The sequence below is a fragment of the Zingiber officinale genome, chromosome 7B (assembly GCF_018446385.1).
Source record: "Zingiber officinale cultivar Zhangliang chromosome 7B, Zo_v1.1, whole genome shotgun sequence".
Classification (NCBI taxonomy): Eukaryota; Viridiplantae; Streptophyta; class Magnoliopsida; order Zingiberales; family Zingiberaceae; genus Zingiber; species Zingiber officinale.
In genome coordinates this window covers 87,150,323-87,160,859 of record NC_055999.1, presented here as the reverse complement: position 1 = coordinate 87,160,859, position 10,537 = coordinate 87,150,323, and the positions used below count along the sequence as shown (strand labels likewise).

Sequence of the window (10,537 nt, the reverse complement as noted above, 5' to 3'; positions counted from 1 at the left end):
TTTGTATTTCTAGGAAAAGAATTTAATGTGTACCTGAGCGAATCTGGTTACTTACCTTTTCTCCGAGATTCGAAAGTTCGGCGATGATTTCTTTAATTCTTGAGTGCAGATGTGCAACTGTCTCATCTTCCCCAAGTCGCAGGCTAGTGAGCTGATTGCGAAGTAGATCCTGTCTAGCAAGCTTAAGCTTGGCTTCGGATGCCCCTTCGTGCAGCTCGAGGAACTTCTCCCATAGTTCCTTCGTGGAATCGTAGTTGTCGATCCTGTTGACTTCTTGTGGCGGGAGAATGCTCAACAGATGGTACTCTGCTTTGCTGTTTGCTACAAAGTCGACCTGCTCCTTTTTCGTCTTGTGGTATTTCTCTTTTCCTTCTGGAGTTGTAAATCCAAATTCCATTATTAACATTAATTCAAAATTTGTTGTAAAAAATACCTGCATTCGCTTTTTCCAAGTAGCGAATCCCCTTCGAATTTCTGCAGGTAGATGCTTGGTCCGACCATTATCTTTGCTTCGATTAGCAATTAGTCCTCCTAAAGCGCCTTGGCTCTGATACCACTTGTTGGTGGCGGGGCTGGCAAGAGGGGGGTGAATTACCTACAAAATAAAAGTATACTCTCCTCAAGACTTTCAACTCTAAAATAATAGCAACAATTATAAAATAAAAGGTAGAAGTAAAAAGAGACCAGAAGTTAACTTGATTATAACCAAGAAGGTTGTTAATACAAGGCGGTTGAACGAGCGTATTAAGAAAGTCTCCTTCTCTGAAGGCGGAGAAGACTTTTATACACTAAAAGCTCTTACAATTTGCTATGAATTGATTACAGAGTTGATTGAATAATTTCTAGCTCTAGGGAAATTTATATAGCTCCTGGAAAGTCTATCTCGAGGGTTGAGGGCACCTCTAATAGGCTTGAGGGCGCCTCCAGCTTGGATAATCAGATAGAACTCTATCCGATTGCAAACGGTCACTTTGACCTGGTTGAAGGCGCCTTCAACAAGCAATGAAGGCGCCTTCAAGGTTGGTATAAATAGCTTCATGCTTGCATGGTATAAATAGTTTCCAGCTTCTCTTTTTCTTCTTCTTCCGAAGCTCCGATTGCTTGGATGATTCCAGCCAATCGAAATAGGCTCACCCGAACCCAATTTTTGGCCTTCTCCTTAAGCAAGCGTCCGACCCGGCTTTATATCTCTCGAACGTTGCGCATGTTCTTCTCGCCCTCCGGCGTACTCTAAGCTCCTGCACACTTAGACACAAGTTAAAAAATAAACAGTACCTAGCCTAACTGGGGTTCAACAAAAATGATCTAAAAACACACAAGCACCAATTAAGGGATTTAATTTGGATAATGTTTTACAAAATCAAAGAAATTTCTATCGAAATTTTAAAATAAACTGGTACAACATAGGATAAAAATATGAAACTTAATGGAAGCATGAGGGAGATACTTTAATTAAGGAAGGGATTAATCTTAATTAGCCTAAGGAGTTAAAAATTAAACAAGTATATATATATAAACTAAACCTAGTTCACTGTGCCGAGTCATTTCCTTTCCTCACTCGCTCTCTCGGAGGAAAAGCGCTGCCAAGTGCCGTCTCTGCCTCATCGGCTTCGCCAGGGCACCAGAGCGATGATCCATCGTGACTGAGCTCCGGCCAAGCATCGCACGGTGCAGTTCGGCAGCGACAACAAAGGAGAAAGACAAGTACACTCCGATTATGTGAGTATGAGATTCGATAGGTATGGATAGGTGATAGGTGAGGTTTTTAGGTTTGATTGAGATGGTGGTCGGCTTGATTTGAACTGTGATTTGGGGATTGGAGATGTTCTTGTACATTCTTGCTTGACCTTGTATTTCCGCTCTTTCTCTTGGATTTCTGCGGTGGATTTTGAAGTTTTCGCAGGAATATTTGGTCTAATGGGTTCTACAAGATTGATTTGAGTTCTTGCGTTGACTGTTCGGTTTTGGTTTGTGGGATTTCGTCGGAGTTACTGCAAGGATTCCCTGCTCCTATGTATGCCTGGGGATTTCTGACTTTGGTGTGTCTTCCGGTACGCGAATGAATTTGGTTTTGGATAACTGAAGGTTGATTGCAAGATGGCTCTGTTGTGCCTCGTTGATTTGAGCTCTTGACTTGAGATCTTTCCTCTCCGCTTCTGGATCTCTCTTATGTTCGGATTCATTGATTGTTCTTGGTATAGGTGGTTTGCTTTGATGCTTTTGCTTACTGTGGTCTATAGATTTAGGGTCGGTTTTAGAGGATTTGTCTTTTCTGTTACTTGTGTTAGCTCTGATGGGTGGATTCTTTGGATTTTAGAATGAGTTGTGACCGATTGGGAATTTTGTTGATGTTCTTTGTTTTAGTAGATAGCTGTGAATTGGTGTAATGTTGTTCGGTTGCTAGAGTCTGCTGTTATTAGAGATGGGTTAGTGATTTGATTATTTTCTTTTGGTAGTTGGAACTGTTCTTTCGGAATTCTTAATGTATATGGCAAGATGTACTTTAATGCATGAAGTAGGAGGTGCAAGGGTGAGTGCCCGGGTGCTATAAAATAGTGTAGTTAAATGTGATCCATTTGAATGCTAAGGTTAGGTTCTATAAATGACATTTGGTACTTATTACTGCTGGAATGTTATAGTAATCTTCTATTACTGATGAATGGCCTCCTATACTGGATGAATGGTTTCTAATACTGGTAGAAGTAGTTGTTTCACCTATAATTCCTTTGATATCAGATGAAATGTTATGTCAATTTCTATCATTGACGGATGACTTTAATACTGAAAGAATTATTTACCTCACTTTTATTTTCCTTGGCATTATGCGGATTGTTCTGCTAGTTTCTTTCACTTGAGAAGGGCTCTAACATAGTAGGGGTTCATGTAGTGTCAATTGCAATGATATGATAGTTTTTACTATTGAAACTTAGTTCTTTCGTAGTTGGGAACTAATTGTTATTTTCTTTATTTACTTAGATATTGTAGTTCTTTGTATTCAAGTACAACAAAAGAAGATAGGAAAAAGGGTAGAATTCCGTAAAAGATTAACTAGATGTATATGAACATATGTGGTGACAGTACGAGTTGGGTGTCTCGGGATGAGCCCTGGGGAGGGCCCTTCCAAACAGGACTGGTGTTATAATTTATGACTGATATTGTAATTTATGTTAGCTTGGGCTAAATGACTACTTGTTTTCCTAGGAGGTACCTCTAGAATCATGGTATGGATTGATAGACTGGCTCAAATAGTGCTCCCCACAGTGTGACATATACACCCTAATTAGCTATGTAGGTTTTCATTCATCTACTGCATATCCCTTTCCTCTGATCTGGTAGTTAAGCTATTAATCTAGATTTGTTAATGTTCCAATTAATTATGATTTATGAATGTCATAGCTTTTATAATGGTTTGTACTTGCTGGGATGTAGACTCATGATGACTACATACAGATGAGGGAGACATTTCCCAGGATGGGGCAAAGGGTTAGCGGATGATGTAATCGAGAAGATGAGATGGACGCGTGCTACTGTCCAGGGCCCCAGGAGTGTTGTGTAGGCTTGGTTATGTTTGAGACTGCTCCTATAGAACATGGTTTAGCGTATATTTCCTTTATATTTCTGCAGTGACTATTTGATTGTGACGTTACTAGTGATTGAGGTGGTATGAAACCGCTACTATGCTTTTATACCGGTTGTTATCCCTTGAAATTTAAATAAAAAATATTTTCTTGGATCTAGGGTTGTTTCATGTATCATGTCTTATAGTTGTCATCATGAACTCTGAGCTTCAGAAGCGATATGAGAACATGAATGTCTATGATATGGTTGAATATATCAGACAACTATATCAAGGACAATCAAGGTATGAGAGATTTGAGATCTCTAAGGCTCTATTTCAATGTAGGATGCAAGAAGGAAGTCCCGTAGGGCCTAATGTGCTCAAAATGATCAGGTATGTGGAGAATCTACGAAAGTTGGGATTTTCACTAAGCTAAGAATTAGCCACTAATCTTATTCTGCTGTCATTGCTTGAGAGCTATAGTCAATTTAACATGAATTATAACATGAATGAAATTGACAAACCATTACCTGAGATGTTAAGTATGTTGAGAACTGCTGAACTCAACCTTAAGAAGGCAAAGTCTAGTACCACTTTGATGGTGCCGAAGGGCAAAAGCAAATGGAACATTGGAGATGGGGTCATATGATGTGTCATTGAATTATATCTAATCCAAATTAGACTCAATTTGTTCTAATTATTAGATTGAGTCTAATTCGAATTAGATTCATGGAGTCAATTTATATTGATGTTCATGGAGTCAATTGGGATTAATAAGGTTCAATGAGTTAAACTCATTAGGTGAACTTGAGTTCATCAAGGAAGATGAATGGTCAATTCTGAACCATTGAATTGAATAGTCAATTTTAAACCATTAGATTGAAGAGAGGAAGACCTTAGGGTAAAACCCTTTGGTATTCCTTAGATGGATATAAATATTATTTATGAATGAAATTTTCATGAGATAAAAACTTATTGTGTCCATTGAGATTCCTCCTCCTATTCTTCTTCCTTCTTTTGGCCGAAATTCACCTTTTGGTTGCTAGCACAACTAAAGGTTGTTTCTTTCTCCACTTTGTGATTTTGTGAGACAAACAAAGGCTTGGTCATATGGATACTGAAGAGGCATAATGCTTGATCGTGTTGTGATCCTAGCTGTCAGGAGTTCGTGTGCACACATCAAAGGTATAACCTCTAATCAAACTTAGTATATGAAAGTTTTTCCTTCACATGGATATTTTGAAGAGGATCTAGTAAATTTTTCACTGTGCTTTATGAGTGTTTAGCACTCTAGATCCTTACATATACACTGCCTTATTTTAATAGTTGAAGGTTTTGAAAATAGTCATAATTCATTAAACTTGATGAGTACTTGAATTCCCATGGTGGTTTCTTAACTACATCGTGGTTATTATATTGATGCTTGAAATATTAAAGCTTATTTGGAAAAATAAAAATTCCACTAGTTTCATCGTTATAAATGTGCAATTGTGTAAAATAATAATAATAATAATTGATGAAATAAGGGATTAAAAAATTTATTGTCATGAGCGAAAACTAGGTGTTTGTCCCTTTGAGACCGAGTTAGGTTATTGGGGAAATGAACACTAGATTTCTCTTGTTATCGAGCATATTCTTTAGACCTTGGATAGATTTAAGATAGATGAACCAAGAAGTGTTAGCTGCTAGGAATTAAAAAAAAATGGTTCAACGATGACTTTATTATGATGTATATTAAAAGCCTAATTTTTTGTAAATATTTAGTTTAAAATAAGAATCACATTGGTCAAATATCTGTATTTAAGTTAAATGTAATTGTCCATTTAATTTATATTGTAGATAACATGGTGTGTGATGTCACACAGAAGATCATGTTATCAGTTTCTTATAAATTATAAATAGCTCACGACTAAGATGGATAGGGATAAACCATTGAACATGGATAGTATAATTTGGTATTAGTTTATCTTGACTATAAAATTACACTAGTATACTATGAGTGTATTGAGCAGGACCATTTGATATTGTTCTTTTTATACTGACGACATAAAAGAACAAAACTTCTGTTATTATGGATGTACGTACTCTTAATCCCGATATAATAACAAGCACATATACTTAGTATTTATTTCTTTAATGTATCAATAGGTGAGATTTATTCAGTTAAATCAATAGGTCCGATAAGTTGAGATTAATATTATTTATATGGTGTGTTGTTGATTATAGAAGGAAACTGTGTCCTAGTTATCTAGGTTGATGATGTTCCCTTGAAGAGCTCATAAGGATTATCATGTAAACTCTACAGGTGGATTTAGTTCCAACATGACAATGAATGATACTACTCTTGGAGCTAGATGTTAATTAAATAAGTGTCAGTAACTCATTTAATTAATAGACATTCGATATCTTAAACACAGGGAGATTAATGCACTCATGATAAGAAGGAGCCCATAATGTAATTTGGGATTGGCGCGATAATTCAATAATAACTCTTTAGCGGTATGAGTTATTATTGATGAACTTGAGTTGAGTGTTCGCGGCGAACACAGGAAGCTCAAGTTCATCAGGAGATCAAAATTAATTTCTCCTCTAGGTCCCTGTTGTAGCCTCTTATTAAAAGCCTTTTTATCCAACCAAAGTCCAACTTCTTACCCAAGCTAGGGGTCAACCACATCCTTACTTGGTGCCCAAGAAAGGGGTCGGCCAAGCCTTGCTTGGTGCCCAAGCAAGGGGCCGACCATAGAAGAGATAAAAGGAAGATTTTATTTTGTTAAAATCTTTCTTTTTTTGAAGTCATCCACATGGTTATAAAAAATAGTTTTAAATTTTAAAATCTTTTCTTTTATAGCTATCTACAAATGATTAAAAGAGAGATTTTAATTTTGTTAAAATCTTTTATTTTTTGTAATTATCTATAATGTTTAAAAGGAAATTTTAATTTTGATAAAACTTTCTCTTTTTGTTACCATGATTTAAAAGAGAAGTTTTAATTTTAAAATTTTTCCTAATTTATAGCTATCTACAATTTTTAAAAGAGTGAGATTTTAATTTTTAAAACTTTCCTTTTGTTGTCATCCACAATAGGAATTAAAATGGAAGATTTTAATTTTTATTTAAAATTTTTCCTTTGCAAGGGGTGGCCGACCATGACAAGGATTAAAAGGAAGTTTTAATTTTTTGTCTTAAAACATTTCTTTTTAGCATTCACCAAGGATTATAAAAGAGAGATAGAGGGTGCCTTCATGAAAGATATCTCCCTTAGTTCCCTCCTCTTTTCCTTGGTGGCCGACCCCCTCTTCTTTCTCTTTTCCTTTTTTTGTTTTCTTCCCTAAGGCTGGCAGCACACTTTTTCTTTTTTCCCTTTCTTCTTTCTAAGGTCTGCACCCATCTCTTCTTGGTGGCCAAAACTTGAAAGAAAAGGAGAAGCACTTGGTGGCCGGTTGCTTGGAGGGGAAGAAGAAGAGAAGGAAATTTCTTATTTTGACATTTTTTGGATGGTCAAAACTTGTAGGCAAAGAAGAAGGTTTGAGTGGATTTCATCTTGGTAGATTGTCGTCTACACGACGTCCAAGAGGAGGAGAGGAATACAACAGAAGATCAAGAGGTCTTTAGTTAGAAAAAAGATATAACTAATTAATTGTTTCTGCTTTGTATTAATTAGTTTGTGTTCTTTGTATGGATCCTGAAATACCAACACAAGAGGCTAGTGATTTTGTGCTTCGTTTTAGTGTTTCGATCTTGTGCTTTGTTTGAGGTCTCTATAGTTAAACCTAAGATTACTGTAAGGAATTAAATATTAAATTTCTTTAAAAGATTTTGTCTAGCAAGTGGTGGATGATCTCATACCGAAGAAGGTCAAGTGCCTCACCATATTTAACCTGGAAGCCAATCTTTAAAATAGATATTTTATCTACTTCTGTAATATGGTTTAACTTCTGAAGAACACATGAGTTGAACTTGGAGTAAAAATGTTAAGTATCGTTTCCAATCCAAGTTTAATTTCAGAAGAACGAATTTGGAGTAAAAATATTAAGTTTTATTTCCAATCCAAGTTTAACTTCTGACGAGCACATGGGTAGCTAGGAAAAGTTCTGTGCTTGTATAAATTTTTATACAGGGGAAACAGAATGGAACTCCGAGTAACAACCAACAGACTTGACTAAGACTAGGGATTGAAGCTTGAGAAATTTAGGCCATGATTTGCATTGATCACAGAGAACTCATTCTTAGGATAATTAAATCTATTTATAATCATGCACATTATTGAAATTGTTTGATAGAGTTAAATTGATTCACTAAGGATTATGATGCACTTACTCTGCACATGCTTCTAGACTACAAAATTTTACTTGAAACAATCATGGGCTTTATTGTAGATCATTTTTTTTATTATGCTCATTAATTTCACTAGAATAGAATAGAGTAGAATCACTAGGGATACTCATTATCAGCTCATAAATCTAGATTATAGAGTTTGCTTGAGGACAAGCAAAGGTTTAAGTCTAGGGGTATGATGCATAAAGATTATATATGTTGTTTTTCACTATTTGACACACATCTACTTATATTTCATGTTTATAATCTATATTTTCTACACCCTTTTTCACCGATATTTCTACATAATTACTATTTTGTGTCTAGAGATGTGTTCGATGTCTATTTTCATTTTTAGGAGCAGTTTTGAGCGGTAAAGGATTTAGAATAAGCAAAAGGAGACAACATGAAAAAAAACTTTGACCTAGCCATTTCTTTCCCATGGTGAGGGAAGCAAAGGAGTGGAGTATCCAAGTCAAGGAGCGCAAGTAACAACCATTTCAAAAGCAAATTGGACATGGTTATGCTATATGGCACTACCAAGGAACAAGAAAAGATACGGGCCATGCCAAATGGCATGACTAGGAAGCAAATCTAGCACAAGTGAAGACATGGTCATGTTTCATAGCACAACCAAGAGCCTGCCTGTGCCGATCTCTAGAGAAGAAATGGACTAGGTCATGTCTCCAGGCATGCTTAAACTTCAAAAAGTCAAAAAAGTGTAGGTTTGAAGAACTAGTTGTGCTAAACGACACGACCGAGATGGAGAAAACAGAGCAGTCTCTATTTTGGTTGTGCTATATGGCATGACTAGACACCAAAGACAGCGCTGACCGTGCCCATAGAGCATGGCCTAGTGCCCAGAACTAGAGTCAATTTGGCTCTGGCGGTGCCAAATGGCATAGCAGATGCATAGGGAGTGGCTTGGTCGTGTCTCCAGCCACGGTCACCCCGTGCCTCACCTCTATATAAGGAGCACTTTATCTCCTTCATAGGGGAGGAAGATCCAAGGTGAGAAGGGACGATCAAGGTTAAATCCTTGCATTCGGAGGCATCATCTAAGCGATCCAAGGCTGCCCTACTACTCTATCCTCATCAACACTCCAAGATTGTCATATGAGGGATTCACTTAATATCAAGGATAAGTTTTCTTCCCCTTCTTTAGGGTTCTTGAAATTCTTATGAATTTGAGTCTTTGGATTGTAGTTCTTTCAATTATGGAGTAGATTTCTATTGTTCTAGGATTTAGAAAGTAATTGTAATGCACAAATGTTGTAAACTCTATTGAATTGCCAATTTCCTTATTTGATGTAGCTAGTATGACACTTGTTATGTTTGATGAAATGCTAGCAAGTAGGCTTTCTTAGTGAACATGGATTTATATATCTAGATTACATTTTTGTATGTGTAGATCTAATTTCTGAATTATATACATTACTGTGTGTCTATATCTGGGCATGAATATGAATTTTCATTGAATAGATGCATGAATTGTTGTGTCTTTTGAGTGTACGTTCCAATATAACTAGGCATGACCTTAGGATACTTGGTTAATGTTGAGTATTTAAGGTAACTATCCTTTTATATGAAATGTAATATCTTAAGGGAGAACAATTCTATGTATGAATAAGTCTATAACTTAACCTAATGAGTTTTCCCTAATCATATGCTACGCAAGTGACCTACGTAATCTAGAGACATAAAATCAGGGGAGGCTTTGTGACAGGAGATACTCTAATGAAAACCCGGACCCTCTAAGTTACTTCTTCACTTGATGACACACTTAGTTACTGGCAGGGGAAGTACTCTGAAACACCATTACGGGGTGGTATTCGGGAGTAATTTAGACTGCCCTACAAACATATAAGTGGAGAATTAGGAATAGGTGAATTCATAATACAGCATTCACCATTCAATGAAACCAACAGCTTAAAACATCTTCTGAATTAAAGACTTTCTCAATTATTTTTATTTACTTTTATTTTCACATCGTAGTTGAAAACCCAAAGCAAACATTTATCGATGTTGTCTAGCTAAATTCAATGTGTAAAATCAATTAGTATTTAATCCTCAGTCCTCGTGGGATCCACATATAAATTTTACTAATTGACGATGACCTTACGCTTGCGGTAACACATCAGTCGTGTCTAAGAGACATAGTCGTGCTCCCTTAGATCTGAGTTGGCATGACCATGACATGGCCCGTGCTCACAAGGTCGTGCCTTGCTTATAAATAGGGGAGTTCTTCTCCCTTTGAGGGGAAGGGAGTTTTCCCCTTAGGGGAGACTCTTAGTCAAGATCCATGCTCCATCTATGCCTCATTTGATGATCTAAGGTCATTTCTTACCTCTCCATCTTCTTCGAACGCAAGGATTGGATCCAAAGACCCGGTATCACACTTAGATAAGCTTTCCTTCTCATCTCTCTTGAATTGTTTAAGAAGCTTGTAATCTTAATGCCTTAAGATTCAATTATCCTTGTTATGGAGTTGAAGCTTTTGTTCTAAGATTAAAGGGGTAATTGCAATGTAAAATTGATGTGAACTCTATCAAATTGCTAATTTCCCTTCTAATGATATGTTTATACCTTGTATTCATTTGATTAAACATAAGTGTGATGTGCCTTGTGCTTAATTTCCATGTTCAATTGATTGGATGTATAGAT

General features: G+C 36.4%; 1 long non-coding RNA gene across 2 annotated transcripts; it reads left to right on the top strand.

Annotated features, from left to right (window-relative positions):
- The first annotated feature begins 1,534 nt into the window (after nucleotides 1-1,534).
- Nucleotides 1,535-3,737, top strand: LOC122006198. Of its 2 annotated transcripts, none has more exons than XR_006118650.1 (2): nucleotides 1,535-1,719; nucleotides 3,451-3,737. It is a non-coding gene; the product is annotated as an uncharacterized LOC122006198 (long non-coding RNA). The 2 variants fall into 2 exon arrangements; XR_006118649.1 differs by having other exon boundaries at nucleotides 3,430-3,737.
- The last annotated feature ends 6,800 nt before the right edge of the window (nucleotides 3,738-10,537 follow it).